Source organism: Argopecten irradians, chromosome 1 (assembly GCF_041381155.1).
Source record: "Argopecten irradians isolate NY chromosome 1, Ai_NY, whole genome shotgun sequence".
Lineage (NCBI taxonomy): Eukaryota > Metazoa > Mollusca > Bivalvia > Pectinida > Pectinidae > Argopecten > Argopecten irradians.
Window position 1 is genome coordinate 19,664,747 of NC_091134.1, and position 9,448 is coordinate 19,674,194.

Here is a 9,448-nt window from a genome sequence, read left to right on the forward strand (position 1 = left end):
TCGTCACAACGGTGAAGGTCGAATTGTTACGTCAGTCATAGCCCTCGTCACAACGGTGAAAGTCGAGTTGTTACGTCAGTCATAGCCCTAATCACAACGGTGAAGGTCGAGTTGTTATGTCAGTCATAACCCTCGTCACAACGGTGAAGGTCGAGTTGTTACGTCAGTCATAGCCCTCATCACAACGGTGAAGGTCGAGTTGTAACGTCAGTCATAGCCCTCATCACAACGGTGAAAGGCGAGTTGTTACGTCAGTTATAGCCCTCATCACAACGGTGAAGGGCGAGTTGTTATGTCAGTGATAGCCCTCGTCACAACGGTTGAAGGTCGAGTTGTTACGTCAGTCATAGCCCTCATCACAACGGTGAAGGTCGAGTTGTAACGTCAGTCATAGCCCTCATCACAACGGTGAAGGGCGAGTTGTTACGTCAGTCATAGCCCTCATCACAACGGTGAAGGGCGAGTTGCTACGTCAGTCATAGCCCTCGTCACAACGGTAAAGGTCGAGTTGTTACGTCAGTCATAGCCCTCGTCACAACGGTGAAGGTCGAGTTGTTACGTCAGTCATAGCCCTCTTCACAATGGTGAAGGTCGAGTTGTTATGTCATTCATAGCCCTCGTCACAACGGTGAAGGTCGAATTGTTACGTCAGTCATAGCCCTCGTCACAACGGTGAAGGTCGAGTTGTTACGTCAGTCATAGCACTAATCACAACGGTGAAGGTCGAGTTGTTACGTCAGTCATAGCCCTCTTCACAACGGTGAAGGGCGAGTTGTTATGTCAGTCATAGCCCTCATCACAACGGTGAAGGGCGAGTTGCTACGTCAGTCATAGCCCTCGTCACAACGGTAAAGGTCGAGTTGTTACGTCAGTCATAGCCCTCATCACAACGGTGAAGGTCGAGTTGTTACGTCAGTCATAGCCCTAATCACAACGGTGAAGGTCGAGTTGTTACGTCATTCATAGCCCTCATCACAACGGTGAAGGTCGAGTTGTTACGTCAGCCATAGCCCTCGTCACAACGGTGAAGGTCGAGTTGTTATGTCAGTCATAGCCCTCATCACAAAGGGGAAGGTCGAGTTGTTATGTCAGTCATAGCCCTCATCACAACTGTGAAGGTCGAGTTGTTACGTCAGTCATAGCCCTCATCACAACGGTGAAGGTCGAATTGTTACATCAGTCATAGCCCTCTTCACAACGGTGAAGGGCGAGTTGTTATGTCAGTTAAAGCCCTCGTCACAACGGTGAAGGTCGAATTGTTACGTCAGTCATAGCCCTCGTCACAACGGTGAAAGTCGAGTTGTTACGTCAGTCATAGCCCTAATCACAACGGTGAAGGTCGAGTTGTTATGTCAGTCATAACCCTCGTCACAACGGTGAAGGTCGAGTTGTTACGTCAGTCATAGCCCTCATCACAACGGTGAAGGTCGAGTTGTAACGTCAGTCATAGCCCTCATCACAACGGTGAAAGGCGAGTTGTTACGTCAGCCATAGCCCTCGTCACAACAGTGAAGGTCGAGTTGTTATGTCAGTCATAGCCCTCATCACAAAGGTGAAGGTCGAGTTGTTATGTCAGTCATAGCCCTCATTACAATGGTGAAGGTCGAATTGTTACGTCAGTCGTAGCCCTCGTCACAACGGTGAAGGTCGAGTTGTTACGTCAGTCATAGCCCTCTTCACAACGGTTAAGGGCGAGTTGTTACGTCAGTCATAGCCCTCATCACAACGGTGAAGGGCGAGTTGTTACGTCAGTCGTAGCCCTTATCAAAACGGTGAAGGTCGAGTTGTTACGTCAGTCATAGCCCTCATCACAACGGTGAAGGTCGAGTTGTAACGTCAGTCATAGCCCTCATCACAACGGTGAAGGTCGAGTTGTTACGTCAGTCATAGCCCTCGTCAAAACGGTGAAGGGCGAGTTGTTATGTCAGTCATAGCCCTCGTCACAACGGTGAAGGTCGAATTGTTACGTCAGTCATAGCCCTCGTCACAACGGTGAAAGTCGAGTTGTTACGTCAGTCATAGCCCTAATCACAACGGTGAAGGTCGAGTTGTTACGTCAGTCATAGCCCTCATCACAACGGTGAAGGTCGAGTTGTTACGTCAGTCATAGTCCTCGTCACAACGGTGAAGGGCGAGTTGTTACGTCAGTCATAGCCCTCGTCACAACGGTGAAGGGCGAGTTGTTACGTCAGTCATAGCCCTCATCACAATGGTGAAGGTCGATTTGTAACGTCAGTCATAGCCCTCATCACAACGGTGAAGGGCGAGTTGTTACGTCAGTCATAGCCCTCGTCACAACGGTGAAGGTCGAGTTGTTACGTCAGTCATAGCCCTCATCACAAAGGTGAAGGTCGAGTTGTTATGTCAGTCATAGCTCTCATTACAATGGTGAAGGTCGAATTGTTACGTCAGTCGTAGCCCTCGTCACAACGGTGAAGGTCGAGTTATAACGTCAGTCATAGCCCTCATCACAACGGTGAAGGTCGAGTTGTTACGTCAGTCATAGCCCTCGTCACAACAGTGAAGGTCGAGTTGTTATGTCAGTCATAGCCCTCATCACAAAGGTGAAGGTCGAGTTGTTATGTCAGTCATAGCCCTCATTACAATGGTGAAGGTCGAATTGTTACGTCAGTCGTAGCCCTCGTCACAACGGTGAAGGTCGAGTTGTTACGTCAGTCATAGCCCTCTTCACAACGGTTAAGGGCGAGTTGTTACGTCAGTCATAGCCCTCATCACAACGGTGAAGGGCGAGTTGTTACGTCAGTCGTAGCCCTTATCAAAACGGTGAAGGTCGAGTTGTTACGTCAGTCATAGCCCTCATCACAACGGTGAAGGTCGAGTTGTAACGTCAGTCATAGCCCTCATCACAACGGTGAAGGTCGAGTTGTTACGTCAGTCATAGCCCTCGTCAAAACGGTGAAGGGCGAGTTGTTATGTCAGTCATAGCCCTCGTCACAACGGTGAAGGTCGAATTGTTACGTCAGTCATAGCCCTCGTCACAACGGTGAAAGTCGAGTTGTTACGTCAGTCATAGCCCTAATCACAACGGTGAAGGTCGAGTTGTTACGTCAGTCATAGCCCTCATCACAACGGTGAAGGTCGAGTTGTTACGTCAGTCATAGTCCTCGTCACAACGGTGAAGGGCGAGTTGTTACGTCAGTCATAGCCCTCGTCACAACGGTGAAGGGCGAGTTGTTACGTCAGTCATAGCCCTCATCACAATGGTGAAGGTCGATTTGTAACGTCAGTCATAGCCCTCATCACAACGGTGAAGGGCGAGTTGTTACGTCAGTCATAGCCCTCGTCACAACGGTGAAGGTCGAGTTGTTACGTCAGTCATAGCCCTCATCACAACGGTGAAGGGCGAGTTGTTACGTCAGTCATAGCCCTTATCACAACGGTGAAGGTCGAGTTGTAACGTCAGTCATAGCCCTCATCACAACGGTGAAGGTCGAGTTGTTACGTCAGTCATAGCCCTCGTCACAACGGTGAAGGTCGAGTTGTTACGTCAGTCATAGCCCTCGTCACAACGGTGAAGGTCGAGTTGTTACGTCAGTCATAGCCCTCTTCCCAACGGTGAAGGGCGAGTTGTTACGTCAGTCATAGCCCTCATCACAACGGTGAAGGGCGAGTTGTTACGTCAGTCATAGCCCTCATCACAACGGTGATGGTCGAATTGTTACGTCAGTCATAGCCCTTATCACAACTGTGAAGGTCGAGTTGTTACGTCAGTCATAGCCCTCATCACAACGGTGAAGGTCGAATTGTTACATCAGTCATAGCCCTCTTCACAACGGTGAAGGGCGAGTTGTTATGTCAGTTAAAGCCCTCGTCACAACGGTGAAGGTCGAATTGTTACGTCAGTCATAGCCCTCGTCACAACGGTGAAAGTCGAGTTGTTACGTCAGTCATAGCCCTAATCACAACGGTGAAGGTCGAGTTGTTATGTCAGTCATAACCCTCGTCACAACGGTGAAGGTCGAGTTGTTACGTCAGTCATAGCCCTCATCACAACGGTGAAGGTCGAGTTGTAACGTCAGTCATAGCCCTCATCACAACGGTGAAAGGCGAGTTGTTACGTCAGTTATAGCCCTCATCACAACGGTGAAGGGCGAGTTGTTATGTCAGTGATAGCCCTCGTCACAACGGTGAAGGTCGAGTTGTTACGTCAGTCATAGCCCTCATCACAACGGTGAAGGTCGAGTTGTAACGTCAGTCATAGCCCTCATCACAACGGTGAAGGGCGAGTTGTTACGTCATTCATAGCCCTCATCACAACGGTGAAGGGCGAGTTGCTACGTCAGTCATAGCCCTCGTCACAACGGTAAAGGTCGAGTTGTTACGTCAGTCATAGCCCTCGTCACAACGGTGAAGGTCGAGTTGTTACGTCAGTCATAGCCCTCTTCACAATGGTGAAGGTCGAGTTGTTATGTCATTCATAGCCCTCGTCACAACGGTGAAGGTCGAATTGTTACGTCAGTCATAGCCCTCGTCACAACGGTGAAGGTCGAGTTGTTACGTCAGTCATAGCCCTAATCACAACGGTGAAGGTCGAGTTGTTACGTCAGTCATAGCCCTCTTCACAACGGTGAAGGGCGAGTTGTTATGTCAGTCATAGCCCTCATCACAACGGTGAAGGGCGAGTTGCTACGTCAGTCATAGCCCTCGTCACAACGGTAAAGGTCGAGTTGTTACGTCAGTCATAGCCCTCGTCACAACGGTGAAGGGCGAGTTGTTACGTCAGTCATAGCCCTCATCACAACGGTGAAGGTCGAATTGTTACATCAGTCATAGCCCTCTTCACAACGGTGAAGGGCGAGTTGTTATGTCAGTTAAAGCCCTCGTCACAACGGTGAAGGTCGAATTGTTACGTCAGTCATAGCCCTCGTCACAACGGTGAAAGTCGAGTTGTTACGTCAGTCATAGCCCTAATCACAACGGTGAAGGTCGAGTTGTTATGTCAGTCATAACCCTCGTCACAACGGTGAAGGTCGAGTTGTTGTTACGTCAGTCATAGCCCTCATCACAACGGTGAAGGTCGAGTTGTAACGTCAGTCATAGCCCTCATCACAACGGTGAAAGGCGAGTTGTTACGTCAGTTATAGCCCTCATCACAACGGTGAAGGGCGAGTTGTTATGTCAGTGATAGCCCTCGTCACAACGGTGAAGGTCGAGTTGTTACGTCAGTCATAGCCCTCATCACAACGGTGAAGGTCGAGTTGTAACGTCAGTCATAGCCCTCATCACAACGGTGAAGGGCGAGTTGTTACGTCAGTCATAGCCCTCATCACAACGGTGAAGGGCGAGTTGCTACGTCAGTCATAGCCCTCGTCACAACGGTAAAGGTCGAGTTGTTACGTCAGTCATAGCCCTCGTCACAACGGTGAAGGTCGAGTTGTTACGTCAGTCATAGCCCTCTTCACAATGGTGAAGGTCGAGTTGTTATGTCATTCATAGCCCTCGTCACAACGGTGAAGGTCGAATTGTTACGTCAGTCATAGCCCTCGTCACAACGGTGAAGGTCGAGTTGTTACGTCAGTCATAGCACTAATCACAACGGTGAAGGTCGAGTTGTTACGTCAGTCATAGCCCTCTTCACAACGGTGAAGGGCGAGTTGTTATGTCAGTCATAGCCCTCATCACAACGGTGAAGGGCGAGTTGCTACGTCAGTCATAGCCCTCGTCACAACGGTAAAGGTCGAGTTGTTACGTCAGTCATAGCCCTCATCACAACGGTGAAGGTCGAGTTGTTACGTCAGTCATAGCCCTAATCACAACGGTGAAGGTCGAGTTGTTACGTCATTCATAGCCCTCATCACAACGGTGAAGGTCGAGTTGTTACGTCAGCCATAGCCCTCGTCACAACGGTGAAGGTCGAGTTGTTATGTCAGTCATAGCCCTCATCACAAAGGGGAAGGTCGAGTTGTTATGTCAGTCATAGCCCTCATCACAACTGTGAAGGTCGAGTTGTTACGTCAGTCATAGCCCTCATCACAACGGTGAAGGTCGAATTGTTACATCAGTCATAGCCCTCTTCACAACGGTGAAGGGCGAGTTGTTATGTCAGTTAAAGCCCTCGTCACAACGGTGAAGGTCGAATTGTTACGTCAGTCATAGCCCTCGTCACAACGGTGAAAGTCGAGTTGTTACGTCAGTCATAGCCCTAATCACAACGGTGAAGGTCGAGTTGTTATGTCAGTCATAACCCTCGTCACAACGGTGAAGGTCGAGTTGTTACGTCAGTCATAGCCCTCATCACAACGGTGAAGGTCGAGTTGTAACGTCAGTCATAGCCCTCATCACAACGGTGAAAGGCGAGTTGTTACGTCAGCCATAGCCCTCGTCACAACAGTGAAGGTCGAGTTGTTATGTCAGTCATAGCCCTCATCACAAAGGTGAAGGTCGAGTTGTTATGTCAGTCATAGCCCTCATTACAATGGTGAAGGTCGAATTGTTACGTCAGTCGTAGCCCTCGTCACAACGGTGAAGGTCGAGTTGTTACGTCAGTCATAGCCCTCTTCACAACGGTTAAGGGCGAGTTGTTACGTCAGTCATAGCCCTCATCACAACGGTGAAGGGCGAGTTGTTACGTCAGTCGTAGCCCTTATCAAAACGGTGAAGGTCGAGTTGTTACGTCAGTCATAGCCCTAATCACAACGGTGAAGGTCGAGTTGTAACGTCAGTCATAGCCCTCATCACAACGGTGAAGGTCGAGTTGTTACGTCAGTCATAGCCCTCGTCAAAACGGTGAAGGGCGAGTTGTTATGTCAGTCATAGCCCTCGTCACAACGGTGAAGGTCGAATTGTTACGTCAGTCATAGCCCTCGTCACAACGGTGAAAGTCGAGTTGTTACGTCAGTCATAGCCCTAATCACAACGGTGAAGGTCGAGTTGTTACGTCAGTCATAGCCCTCATCACAACGGTGAAGGTCGAGTTGTTACGTCAGTCATAGTCCTCGTCACAACGGTGAAGGGCGAGTTGTTACGTCAGTCATAGCCCTCGTCACAACGGTGAAGGGCGAGTTGTTACGTCAGTCATAGCCCTCATCACAATGGTGAAGGTCGATTTGTAACGTCAGTCATAGCCCTCATCACAACGGTGAAGGGCGAGTTGTTACGTCAGTCATAGCCCTCGTCACAACGGTGAAGGTCGAGTTGTTACGTCAGTCATAGCCCTCATCACAACGGTGAAGGGCGAGTTGTTACGTCAGTCATAGCCCTTATCACAACGGTGAAGGTCGAGTTGTAACGTCAGTCATAGCCCTCATCACAACGGTGAAGGTCGAGTTGTTACGTCAGTCATAGCCCTCGTCACAACGGTGAAGGTCGAGTTGTTACGTCAGTCATAGCCCTCGTCACAACGGTGAAGGTCGAGTTGTTACGTCAGTCATAGCCCTCTTCCCAACGGTGAAGGGCGAGTTGTTACGTCAGTCATAGCCCTCATCACAACGGTGAAGGGCGAGTTGTTACGTCAGTCATAGCCCTCATCACAACGGTGATGGTCGAATTGTTACGTCAGTCATAGCCCTTATCACAACTGTGAAGGTCGAGTTGTTACGTCAGTCATAGCCCTCATCACAACGGTGAAGGTCGAATTGTTACATCAGTCATAGCCCTCTTCACAACGGTGAAGGGCGAGTTGTTATGTCAGTTAAAGCCCTCGTCACAACGGTGAAGGTCGAATTGTTACGTCAGTCATAGCCCTCGTCACAACGGTGAAAGTCGAGTTGTTACGTCAGTCATAGCCCTAATCACAACGGTGAAGGTCGAGTTGTTATGTCAGTCATAACCCTCGTCACAACGGTGAAGGTCGAGTTGTTACGTCAGTCATAGCCCTCATCACAACGGTGAAGGTCGAGTTGTAACGTCAGTCATAGCCCTCATCACAACGGTGAAAGGCGAGTTGTTACGTCAGTTATAGCCCTCATCACAACGGTGAAGGGCGAGTTGTTATGTCAGTGATAGCCCTCGTCACAACGGTGAAGGTCGAGTTGTTACGTCAGTCATAGCCCTCATCACAACGGTGAAGGTCGAGTTGTAACGTCAGTCATAGCCCTCATCACAACGGTGAAGGGCGAGTTGTTACGTCATTCATAGCCCTCATCACAACGGTGAAGGGCGAGTTGCTACGTCAGTCATAGCCCTCGTCACAACGGTAAAGGTCGAGTTGTTACGTCAGTCATAGCCCTCGTCACAACGGTGAAGGTCGAGTTGTTACGTCAGTCATAGCCCTCTTCACAATGGTGAAGGTCGAGTTGTTATGTCATTCATAGCCCTCGTCACAACGGTGAAGGTCGAATTGTTACGTCAGTCATAGCCCTCGTCACAACGGTGAAGGTCGAGTTGTTACGTCAGTCATAGCCCTAATCACAACGGTGAAGGTCGAGTTGTTACGTCAGTCATAGCCCTCTTCACAACGGTGAAGGGCGAGTTGTTATGTCAGTCATAGCCCTCATCACAACGGTGAAGGGCGAGTTGCTACGTCAGTCATAGCCCTCGTCACAACGGTAAAGGTCGAGTTGTTACGTCAGTCATAGCCCTCGTCACAACGGTGAAGGGCGAGTTGTTACGTCAGTCATAGCCCTCATCACAACGGTGAAGGTCGAATTGTTACATCAGTCATAGCCCTCTTCACAACGGTGAAGGGCGAGTTGTTATGTCAGTTAAAGCCCTCGTCACAACGGTGAAGGTCGAATTGTTACGTCAGTCATAGCCCTCGTCACAACGGTGAAAGTCGAGTTGTTACGTCAGTCATAGCCCTAATCACAACGGTGAAGGTCGAGTTGTTATGTCAGTCATAACCCTCGTCACAACGGGTGAAGGTCGAGTTGTTACGTCAGTCATAGCCCTCATCACAACGGTGAAGGTCGAGTTGTAACGTCAGTCATAGCCCTCATCACAACGGTGAAAGGCGAGTTGTTACGTCAGTTATAGCCCTCATCACAACGGTGAAGGGCGAGTTGTTATGTCAGTGATAGCCCTCGTCACAACGGTGAAGGTCGAGTTGTTACGTCAGTCATAGCCCTCATCACAACGGTGAAGGTCGAGTTGTAACGTCAGTCATAGCCCTCATCACAACGGTGAAGGGCGAGTTGTTACGTCAGTCATAGCCCTCATCACAACGGTGAAGGGCGAGTTGCTACGTCAGTCATAGCCCTCGTCACAACGGTAAAGGTCGAGTTGTTACGTCAGTCATAGCCCTCGTCACAACGGTGAAGGTCGAGTTGTTACGTCAGTCATAGCCCTCTTCACAATGGTGAAGGTCGAGTTGTTATGTCATTCATAGCCCTCGTCACAACGGTGAAGGTCGAATTGTTACGTCAGTCATAGCCCTCGTCACAACGGTGAAGGTCGAGTTGTTACGTCAGTCATAGCCCTAATCACAACGGTGAAGGTCGAGTTGTTACGTCAGTCATAGCCCTCTTCACAACGGTGAAGGGCGAGTTGT